This window comes from Bufo gargarizans, chromosome 2 (genome assembly GCF_014858855.1).
Source record: "Bufo gargarizans isolate SCDJY-AF-19 chromosome 2, ASM1485885v1, whole genome shotgun sequence".
Taxonomy (NCBI): Eukaryota; Metazoa; Chordata; class Amphibia; order Anura; family Bufonidae; genus Bufo; species Bufo gargarizans.
The window spans coordinates 37,325,994-37,338,120 of record NC_058081.1 but is presented as its reverse complement, the minus strand read 5'-3'; the positions used below and the strand labels follow the sequence as shown (position 1 = coordinate 37,338,120).

At 46.7% G+C, this 12,127-nt stretch overlaps 1 non-coding gene across 1 annotated transcript; it reads right to left on the bottom strand.

Moving 5' to 3' along the window:
- Nucleotides 1-11,508: 11,508 nt before the first annotated feature.
- On the bottom strand, nucleotides 11,509-11,644 carry LOC122929839. Its single transcript, XR_006388055.1, has one exon. It is a non-coding gene; the product is annotated as a U8 small nucleolar RNA (small nucleolar RNA).
- Nucleotides 11,645-12,127: the final 483 nt, after the last annotated feature.

Genomic DNA, 12,127 nt, shown 5'->3' with positions numbered 1-12,127 from the left:
TACAGAGGGATGGGCTGAGCTGGGGGCGCACACATAGAGGCACTCTGCACCATTAGGGAGACGTGTGATTTATAATATATCTATACACTGGGCAGTACTGGGAGCTCTAGGTCTCCAGTATAATGTCCATAGTGATGTTATCTCCTTCTGCACCCAGTGAACGATATGGTGAAGATACCAAGACAAATCATCCCCGGGGCCCGGTCATCACACAAAATAATGGGAAAAATACAGCATCACTTACCTATTACATCCTGATGTAGATGTTTTTTTCCCTCATTTTCTCCATTTGGCCCAGACCGCCATGACAACTTCATTTATTCATGTCTGGTCTATACAGAGCTTACCTCACAGACATCTAAGGTTCCTTACTTTTCCATCATTCTTCTCCTGCTGCTACCCCCCCCCCCATATTATTTCTGTTGTGTTCCCTAATGCCTGCAAATACTACACTGAAGAAATAACAGTACCATACAGATAATCCCTCATAGTAACAGTGATCCCTTAAGTCACAGTTCTTTCCCAGAGTGTCTTCATTAGTATTAGTGCCCACTGCAGTGGTAATGCCTCCCTAAGAGTGACCCTGTTAGTAGTAGTGTCCTCCATATTGTGCCCACTAATAATAATGTCCCCACAGTACCTCCAGTCGTAAAAAGGCACTTCTATAGTGTCCCCAGCCGTTATGATGCCACCTACAGTACCCCTACAGTTATAATGCCCACTATACTGCCCCTAGGAGTAAGGTGTCCCAGTAGTTATACTATGCCCCAGTAGTTGGTGAGGCACGTCCTCTCGCTGCCTGAGGGCCCTGGAACATTGATGTGCCTTTTTGGCGACCATGGGACACTCAGGCCCAAAACTCCCCATTATAGTCCACTATTGAATTGAGTGTGTGATTACACAGGACTCTGCGCCCCTTGTCCTGACAACTCTGGAGGAGTCATGTGCTGTCCCAGCATTTATTTCTTCCATTTAAGATAAATTGCTGTATTTGTGTTATCATATCATTACCATGGTATGTAATGCTGCCACCCTGTGGTCATTCTTGTTATGGGTTTCCTAAATGTATTATGTAAATCCCATTGCCTTTGTTTTCTGTCTTTCGGTTTCGGTTTCATATCCTGTTGTGCTCTACCTGTGTCTTTCTTTTTTGCAGCAGACTCAGAGCTGCTGAGAGCATTTCGTTTTGACCGCTAATGTCCTCTATATGTCTTTGATCAAGTTAAACTCAATAAATTACCAAAGCATTTCCATTGTATCCTCCTCACTGGATTTTCACATGCAACTGGTACGACGACCTAAGGAATATTTGTGAATTCAGCTGTCTACCATTGCTTGTACAGAGATTAGCAACCAGTCAGAGACTTCTCTAACGTACATCTGTGGCAGAAACAGTCATCTTCAGATACTGAGACCTCGCAAGCAGGGGCGTTTCTAGGTGAAAATATTCGGGGCCTGTCCACCTTATGTTTTGTGCCAGGCCCCAAATGTCCTGCCTGCCTGCTAGATACAACTGTAAGTCCTCAGGACGGCAATACAATTAAATCGAATGCACTGGAAAAGCTGAAGGACCTTTGATGACATCACAGGTTGTGTGACCACTAAAACAGGCAGTGGTTGTGACCAGTGCAGGAGAGGACGGCAGTGAAGAGGAGAAATGTGGGGAAGAAGCTGTGGTGAGAGGAGAGGTAAGTGAATGGAGAGGCAGAGCAATGCTGGGAGTTGTGGTTATTTAACTGGGACTTTATGTTAGTGCTGAAGGGAGGGATGTTATTTAAATGGGACTGTATATTGATGGCTGCTGTGGGAGTGAGGGATGTTATTTACATGGGACTGAATGTTGGAGGTGGCTGCGGAGGGGGTGATGTTATTTACATAGGACTGTGTGTTGAAGGTGGCTGAGGAAGGGAGTGATGTTATTTACATGCGACTTAAAGGGGTATTCCCATCACAGACAATAGGGGCTTATCACTAGGATATGCCCCCATTGTCTGATAGGTGCAGGTCCCACCTCTGGGACCCACACCTACAATGAGTAATAATATTTACATGGGACTTTATATTGGAGGGGCTGAAGGGAGGGAATTGATATTATTTATATGGAATTGTATTTTAGAGGGGGCAGTAGATAGACAGGGATGTTATTTACATGGGACTGTATATTGGAGGGGGCAGGAGAGATCGTGTGATGTTACGTACATGGGACTGTATGGTGGAGGGAGGAATATAACTACAGGGGGCACTGCAGGGGGCAGTATAAATACTGGGGGCACTGTAGGGGTATTATAAATCCAGAGGACATTAGGTGTTCTTATTACTATTGGGGCTCTATAGGAGGGACTTATAGATCTGCCTTATTTCTACTAAGAGCACTATGGGCTGCCTTATTACTACTGAGGGGTCTGTAGAGAGCTTTATTACCATGGGGAAACAATAGGGGGGCCTTACTTCTACTGGGGACTCTGTGATGGTATTATTAATGCTGGAGGGCTCTTCTACTAATGGAGGCACTCTTGGGGAGTGTTATCACTGTTGGGGGCACTGTAGGGGGCAGTAGTACTAATGGGGGCATTCTAGAAGGGAATTACTATTGGTGGGACTATGAGGAGCACTATTACTATGGGGGGCATTGTGGGGCACAGCGAGCAGCAGAATAACACTGTGGGGACACCAGGTTGGGGGATGAAGAAAGGTGAGGAAGCTAAGATGTCTGTGTGTCGCACTCTGCAGAGATGAGGTGGCTGAGAGAAGTTGTACAGACCAAATGGAGAAGATGATGACAGAGAAGATCTACATCGGAGGAGACGTCACCTGGGAGGCCCTGGATGTGACGTGGCGTGAAATGTGGTGTGCGGGGGGAGAGTCAACTTAGAGAACTGGGCCATATTCATTAGGGCTTGGGCTCTGGATCTTTTGAGACCCTAGCAACGCCCCTGCTCACAAGGTTAATTTACAGCCGTGAAATATGTAATAGTTTTTCTACATTTAAAGGGATGTAGGAATTGGTTTCAGAGTCAGCATATCACCGTGCAGAGACCCTGAACTATCACCAGACCTCTCTGGTCCAAATCTGATTCACTAATTGCAAATACGTTTTTCGGTGCCTTGTGGTCGGGGCTGCTCTGTTTGGGGCACCAGTGCTCTGCACGTCCCAGCACAATGTGTAAAATAAAAACAAGACAAAAATAAGCAAGTATCCCACCTATAAAGACAAATGAAAAAGAAAAGGAAACAAACTACAATACAAACCCCATATATTACTAAAAAAGAGACACAGAAGTTCTAACTTTTTTCTCCCTGAGTGCCCTCATTATTAATAGTGCCCCCTGCAGTGCCCCAATAGTTCCTCAAGAGTGCCTCCATTAGTAGCAATGCCTTCCATATTGTGCCCAACATTAATAATGCTCCTTTTGACACTAGTATTATTAAGGACGATCTAGAAGGCCCCCTTTTAGAGAACCTTATAATGCTCCTCTTCCTGTAGTGCCCCCATGTAGAATAAAAAAAAATACCAAGATGTGTTTGTGACCACATCATTGTGCCACCTGAGACCTGGTGCAAGAGGTCACGATTATGTCATCACTACCACCTGCACCTTTCTACTGCCTTCAGGCCTTGTGGCTTCTGAAGCTGAGCGGCGGTGTCCTGCCTTTATCTGCTGCCCCCTCAGAGGCAGGTCTGATGTTATACACTATATTATGTATCGCACGTCTCCCTAATGTTGCGGAGTGCCTCTGTGCATGCGCTCCTTACTTGTTTCTTCACATGGTAGCATAGTAGATAATGAATGGAGGTGGCTGAGTCTGTGATGACACAATAATCCTGCACCCCTTCTCTGTGCAGCTCAGGGGGTGTCACCTTCCTACTGAGATCTCATTTATGAATGTTGTTCTCTGTATCACTGCTGTAGATCTCACCTGGATCCCATAAGTAGGGTATATAAGAGTACAGCCATATGACCGTACAGCCTCAGCTAGCTAACTAATGAGACAACATTGTGTAATTGGTCTGCATTTTTAATAGCCAATGTGGCACCTTCAATACTGCTCGGCTAATAACAATGTACAGAGGCTAAAAAGTGCGGTCTTCATTAGTCAACAAGAACGGCCATATCAGAAAAAACGATTGCCCAGTGAGGTTGTACCCAAATCTTCGGCATTTAACTCTGCATCTTTTTATAAACAACACCCCCATTGGAATTTGTCTTAAAATGTGCAAAACTTCGTTGCACTTTTATTCTAAACAAATAATAATTCGCCATGCCTACTGGAAGAAACACCTGAATTCAATGATCAAAATGTGTATCCTAATACATTTGACTATATACCTGTAGTTTTTGTATGCTGTAAACAGTGCTGTGGTTATGCTGCCACCTAAAGACTAACTACATTATTGCCATTGGATAATTTGCTGTCAGGGGCAGAGGACCATTTAGTATTTATATAGGTTTGTGAGCTGTAGTGAGTGCCTGTGAGATGATAAGTAGCAATGCCCTGCGGTCAGTAGCATGCAGCAGGGAGAGAGAAAAAGCTGAAAGACTGCTGAGCTTGAGAGAGAGAGAAAACCAGTGTAACTCTGCATGTAGTTAGCTAGCAAGTGGAGGTGAGAGTTGTTTCCCTAATGCCACATCCCCTAAGAACATAGCTCCAGAAAGAAACTGAGAACCACAGTGGAGGTAAGTATCGGACTTGTACTTCCTGATTTATACACCAGGTTGGAACCACAAATACCAGCTATAATATTTTTTTTTATGCCTGTGTCCAACTGTTCCCTTCTGCCATCCTAGAGTGGGAAGCCATACCACTAAGGGCCAAAATGATCCTGTCCTGTAAGGACATACAGAGTTATTTGTAGAGAAAACATGATTGTAATATTTAACTACTTGAGGACCACTAGTGGGTCCACATATGACTCTGCAAGGTCATTTCTAAATATCCTTGCTGAGTTTCAGCTGCACGGACATTGTGCAGAACCTTGAAGTCAGTTGTCATTGACAGCAAGGACTCCCACAGAGAAGGCAGAGATGATTCATTACCATCCCTTCCCCATCACTCGAGTGCCATGTAGCTCATGCAAGGGCTATCTGCTCCCAGCCTGGTGAACAGGTGATTGGTGGGTTCCAGGTAACAGCAGGAGCTGCTGGATCTTAGCAGACCCCAGATCATCTCTGCAGCAGGAGCAGATTAAGTGCATAATAGGCCCAGGGCTGTCTACCCAACTTGGTCCCCTCCCTCCATTTTAGTTTATAGATTTTTTGTATGAAGAGGCTGCAGTGCTTCGTGAGCGCCACAGTCTCTTCCTAGGCCATAGGACATCTTCAGACTAAAAATAAAACCTCCAAAGTACCCCAAATTGGGTCCTAAACTGAAAAATGTGGTCGCCAAATTTACAATACATATAATTATAATAAAAAAGACATGAAGGAGAATACATCACCACATACCTCTTACATCCAGTGACATCTCCTGTCATGTAGACCTTCTCTTTCCTCTTCCCCTTCACTTGACCCATCTCGCCTCTACAGAGTTTGTAATACAGACACATGAGATTTCTCAATTTTTCCATCAACCCCCCCACCCTGGTGTCCCCACAGTGTCATCCTGCTGCCACTCCCAAAACTCTGCCTGTTGTGCTCCCCAATGTCCCAGGTACTATGCTGCAAAAACATAGTGAACCCAGTAGACATAATTGGGGTCATTTATCAAACTAGTGTAAAGTAGAACTGGAATCCAAAAAGGGCTGTCAAAAAATGAATGGTGGAACCTGATTGGCTGCTATGGGCAACTAAGCCAGTTCTAATTTACACCAGTTTGATAAACTACCCCAAATGTCACTATAGTGTCCACAGCAGCTATAATGTCCCCTAGAGTGCCCCCAGTAATAATAACACCCTATATTGTGCTCCAGGCAATAATCCCTGTATAGTATCCCCAAAAATAATACAATTGCCCCTACAGTGCTTCCCCAATAGCAACGCCCCCATATAGTAATTTCCCCCACACTGCCCCCACATAGAATTCACCCATAGTAATTTGCCCCCACACAGTATTTTCCCTCAAACTGCCCCCACACAGTAATTTCCCCCAAACTGCCCCCACACAGTAATTTCCCCCAAACTGCCCCCACACAGTTTTTCCCCCACACTGCCCCACATAGTAATTTCCCCCTTACTGCCCCAACACAGTAGTTTCCCCCAAATTGTAATTTCCATTAAACGGCTCCCACATAGTAATTTCCCACACATAGCAATTTCCCCCACACTGTCCCACATAGTAATTTCCCCCACACAGTAATTTCCCCCACACTGCCCCCACACAGTAATTTCACCCACACAGTAGTTTCCCCCACACTGCCCCACATAGTAATTTGCCCCCATACTGCCCCATATAGTAATTTGCCCCCACATAGTAGTCCCTCCTATAATAATTTGGCCCCACACAGCCCCAAAATAGTAATCCTTCAATAATAATTTTCCCCTACCTAGTAATTGCACCCATACAGAAGCCCCAATATAATAATTTCCCCCAATGTACTCGATATCTCTTAATATGTCCTCCTGTGTGTCCCCACCTCACATGACACCCAAAGTAGGCACATTAAATAAAACTTTTTTTTTTTAAAGATTAAAAGCTAAATACTCACCTATGTCTAGGGCCAGGCACTTGCTCGCAAAGAAAGGCGGGATGAGGCAGGCGCGCACACATAACAGTGCTGCGTCCCGGCACAGGCGCGCAATAATGTCATAACACCCGCCTGCCCCGGGATTTCACTACCGCATAGGCCTATAGTGGTGATCGGCGGACAGTGGAGTGGCAGGGAGCTATGCATTCCTGTGCCCTGCCGGAGTATGTGGGCATTTAGGTCGCCGTTGGGCCCCTCAGCGGTGCTGGGCCTTGGGGTGCCGACCCGAACGTCCCTACTGTAATCCGCCACTGCTCTGCAGTAAGGGGTCTGAGGCTGTATTCCCCCTGTAACCAGGGCTAATATGTCAATAAATCATTGTGACGAAACCAACCTCGCCACTGGCTTTTGGAGGGGGCTGTTTAAAAGCCTCTTGCCTCAGGATTATGGCCCATAGTAACTTTTAAACCCCTGAACCTATTCCAGGGAATTTTGGATAGGTTTGTCCCCCAAGTTATACTGTTTAAATTGATGTAAGTTATATGTATGGACAATGTAACCTCACAAAGTTGTAACAACTTATAATAAGTGTAACTTGTCAGCTTGGGAGGAATATGCAGGGTGTGGTTCTATTGTCCCATTGTCCCATTGTGTGTTTAAATGGTGATGTCTGTCCTGTTGTCTCCACATGTGTATTGGTGATCTCCCCTTTGTCCTGAGAGATAATTGGATTGTCTTCGGTCGTCTCCCAGGCAGAGAGGAGGAAACCATGATGCATTGTGGGGATATGTTGTATCTGTTCTGTGTCGCAGTCTCCCTTCTGGTCCTCTAGGGGGCGGGAACGATTGGTTGCTGTATTTACATTGTGTGTGTTGTGAATTACTGATTGGTTAGATTTCAAAACCCTGTGGGCAGTACTATGTTTGGTTTCTATCAATAAAAGAGGCTGTACTTGAAGTACAGTCAGACCACTGCTAGACCCTCAAGACGGAGCCTTGTCTCGTTATTGGGGGGATTTCCTGTATGCTGTTAGAGACTGATTGCCAGGAGTGTAAGCTGACTGATACGCTTTTCCTGTTCTTCTGCCGACAGCTATTCGCGAGGTTCCAGTTTGGAGTGCTATTTTGTATCCAGTTCGGGAGGTTGGTGTTCTGCAGTAGCTGTGCCTGTCTCTTGGAAAGGGGCATATCGCCTAAACGGTTTTTAACCCCTTGTCTGCTGAAACGGTGCCGTTACATTGGTGGCAGCAGTGGGATCGTTCCTACAGCCAGAAGGACAGCTACAGGAGACACCATTTCTGTGGATTCTACAATTTAAGGGCAACGCATGTCTCAGTACAGTGACCCTAAAAGCACCAGGATGGAACCAGCAGTGGAGTACAGATACTCTGTGGAGGAATTTGACCGTATGATGTGGTTGCGGCTGAACTTCTTCGGACCCAATCCAGCTGAGAAATACGTGAAGTTCGTGAGGCGTCTAGTGTCTAAGACCCTACTATACTGGGCAGAAGGTGACGGTCAGCTGCCACGTTGGGTGGACCTCCATCAGAAGTTACGGTTGCGGGACAGTGGGAGCCCAGTCTCCATTCCCCAGCGGCAGTGTGAAGTGCAGGGAGGGGAGAGCAGCGGCCTCCCTCCCCAGCGGCAGGCTGAGTTACAGGGGGCAGAGGTAGTTGTTCCTGCCCCCCAGCAGCAGCATGATTTTTTGGGAATTGGGAGCCTGGTCTCCATTCCCCAGCGGCGGTGTGAAGTGCAGGGAGGGGAGAGCAGCGGCCTCCCTCCCCAGCGGCAGGCTGAGTTACAGGGGGCAGAGGTAGTTGTTCCTGCCCCCCAGCAGCAGCATGATTTTTTGGGAATTGGGAGCCTGGTCTCCATTCCCCAGCGGCGGTGTGAAGTGCAGGGAGGGGAGAGCAGCGGCCTCCCTCCCTCCCCAGCGGCGGGCTGAGTTGCAGGGGGCAGAGGTAGTTGTTCCTGCCCCCCAGCAGCAGAGTGATATGCCGGGAGGGCAGTGTGGGGTGCAGGGAGAGGAGAGCAACGTCCTCCCTCCCCAGCGGCAGGCTGAGTTATAGGGGGCAGAGGTAGTTGTTCCTACCCCCCAGCGGCAGCATGATTTTTTGGGAGTTGGGAGCCCAGTCTCCATTCCCCAGTGGCAGGCGGAGTTACAGGGGGCAGAGACAGTCGGTCCTGTCCCCCCAGCGGCAGAGTGTCCTACAGGGAATAGAGAGCCCAGTCTCCTTTCCCCAGCAGCAGGACACTGTATTGGGAGCGGAGGCGGTCGGTCGCCCTCCCCAGCGGCTGGAAGTATGTATGGGAGAGGAGCACGTTACCCCCTCTTCCCAGCGGCAGCTTAACGCACCAGGGGGAGACAGTAAGCCCCACAACTGTGCAGATGGGACCGTGGTCTCTGCACTTACAGCACAGGGGGTAGGGACAGTCGGTCCTGTCCCCCAGCAACAGGGCTGTTTAGCCAAAGGGGAGACAGTCAGTTTCCCCCTCCAACAACCAGACTCCAACCAGGCTTCTTCCGTGGTAACGCTGGCACCAGGGCAGAGTACCGCTGATCCCTGCCCACAAAGCAACCTCCACTCCAAGCCAGGGAGCAACTCAGAGACCGGGAGTACCAGCTACAAATATAATCTTGGTGGATTCACTGGACAGAGACAGGCTACGAAATTCAGCAGGTCCAGTATTTTGTTGTGGGTGGCCTGCCAGACTAACTCAGGTACCGACCGGCGTGAGGTCAGGTATCTGGTTAGTCTTCCCTGGGGGGGGGGGGGGGGGGAGATGTGTGGCGAAACCAACCTCGCCACTGGGTTTTGGAGGGGGCTGTTTAAAAGCCTCTTGCCTCAGGATTATGGCCCATAGTAACTTTTAAACCCCTGAACCTATTCCAGGGAATTTTGGATTGGTTTGTCCCCCAAGTTATACTGTTTAAATTGATGTAAGTTATATGTATGGACAATGTAACCTCACAAAGTTGTAACAACTTATAATAAGTGTAACTTGTCAGCTTGGGAGGAATATGCAGGGTGTGGTTCTATTGTCTTATTGTCCCATTGTGTGTTTAAATGGTGATGTCTGTCCTGTTGTCTCCACATGTGTATTGGTGATCTCCCCTTTGTCCTGAGAGATAATTGGATTGTCTTCGGTCGTCTTCCAGGCAGAGAGGAGGAAACCATGATGCATTGTGGGGATATGTTGTATCTGTTCTGTGTCGCAGTCTCCCTTCTGGTCCTCTAGGGGGCGGGAACGATTGGTTGCTGTATTTACATTGTGTGTGTTGTGAATTACTGATTGGTTGGATTTCAAAACCCTGTGGGCAGTACTATGTTTGGTTTCTATCAATAAAAGAGGCTGTACTTGAAGTACAGTCAGATCACTGCTTGACCCTCAACACGAAGCCTTGTCTCGTTATTGGGGGGATTCCCTGTATGCTGTTGGAGACTGATTGCCAGGAGTGTAAGCTGACTGATACGCTTTTCCTGTTCTTCTGCCGACAGCTATTCGCGAGGTTCCAGTTTGGAGTGCTATTTTGTATCCAGTTCGGGAGGTTGGTGTTCTGCAGTAGCTGTGCCTGTCTCTTGGAAAGGGGCATATCGCCTAAACGGTTTTTAACCCCTTGTCTGCTGAAATGGTCCGTTACAATCATCAATTAAAAAAATGTAATATGCCTCTAGAGGTCTTGTATGAACTCATGGGGGGCACAATGTGTAAAAAACACAAACAAAGAAAACAAGTAAAAGGATGCTGGACACACTGCAACTTTAAGACCCTTTTTCGGTGACCATAAGCTATATATTATACACTCACCTAAATAATTATTAGGAACACCTGTTCTATTTCTCATTAATGCGATTATCTAGTGAACCGATCACATGGCAGTCGCTTCAATGCATTTAGGGTTGTGGTCCTGGTCAAGACAATCTCTTGAACTCCAAACTGAATGTCAGAATGGGAAAGAAAGGTGATTTAAGCAATTTTGAGCGTGGCATGGTTGTTGGTGCCAGACGGGCCGGTCTGAGTATTTCACAATCTGCTCAGTTACTGGGATTTTCACGCACAACCATTTCTAGGGTTTACAAAGAATGGTGTGAAAAGGGAAAAACATCCAGTATGCGTCAGTCCTGTGGGTGAAAATGCCTTGTTGATGCTAGAGGTCAGAGGAGAATGGGCCGACTGATTCAAGCTGATAGAAGAGCAACGTTGACTGAAATAACCACTCGTTACAACCGAGGTATGCAGCAAAGCATTTGTGAAGCCACAACACGCACAACCTTGAGGCGGATGGGCTACAACAGCAGAAGACCCCACCGTCTCCACTACAAATAGGAAAAAGAGGCTACAATTTGCAAATTGGTTTCTGGAACATGACAATGAGTTCACTGTACTAAAATGGCCCCCACAGTCACCAAATCTCAACCCAATAGAGCATCTTTGGGATGTGGTGGAACGGGAGCTTCGTGCCCTGGATGTGCATCCCTCAAATCTCCATCAACTGCAAGATGCTATCCTATCAATATGGGCCAACATTTCTAAAGAATGCTATCAGCACCTTGCTGAATCAATGCCACGTAGGCACCTTATTTTTTTGACTGACAGGTTAGTAATAGCGTTTTTTTTAAGCAAAATGAGCCTACAGATTACATTTATAAGACCACATTTGGAATCGTGAAGGCACCCTGAACATATTTTTATCTTAAACAGGTGAAACCTGGTGACAGAATCCCTTTAAGTATACAAATAAAATCCCATTTTCCAAAATTAAGCCTCAAAATTATTTAAATAACTAGTAAACCATACTATAAAATAGTACAACCTTGAATTTATTATGGGTTTTCAATACTTTATATCACACACAGAAATATATTTACATGGATGAGATCTCAGTATCAGAAGATGACACCCCCTAAGCTATCAGGACAAGGGGTGCAGGACTCTTGTGTAATCACACACTCAGCCTCCACCATTCATCATGTACTGCACCCCCATGTGGAGGAACAGGTAAGGAGTAACCTCACTGATGATGCAGAGGGATGGACTGAGCTGGGGGCGCACACATGGGGGGACTCTGCACCATTAGGGAGACGTGTGATATATAATATATCTTTACACTGGGCAGTACTGGGAGCTCCATGTCTCTAGTATAACGTCCATAGTGATGTCTCCTGCTGCAGCTTCTGGACGATACGGTGAAGACACCAAGACAAATCATCTCCGGGGCCCGGTCATCACACAGAATGATGGGAAATCAGCCATGAGGTTAAGGAATTTGGATGATAATGATAGGGTAGGGCAGATTCACTTCTAGCTTGTCTGCTGCCTAAAGCAAAAAGGTAAATTAGGCTGCTCCAAATTCTCAAGCCATCTCCTCCCCCAGCACTACTAAATACATATTTGGATGGACATTACATACAATGCTACTAGTCATACAGGAGAATACAGCACCACACAACAACTCTTACTCTTAGTGATGTCTCTTCTGATCTTCTCTTTCCTCATTGTGCCCA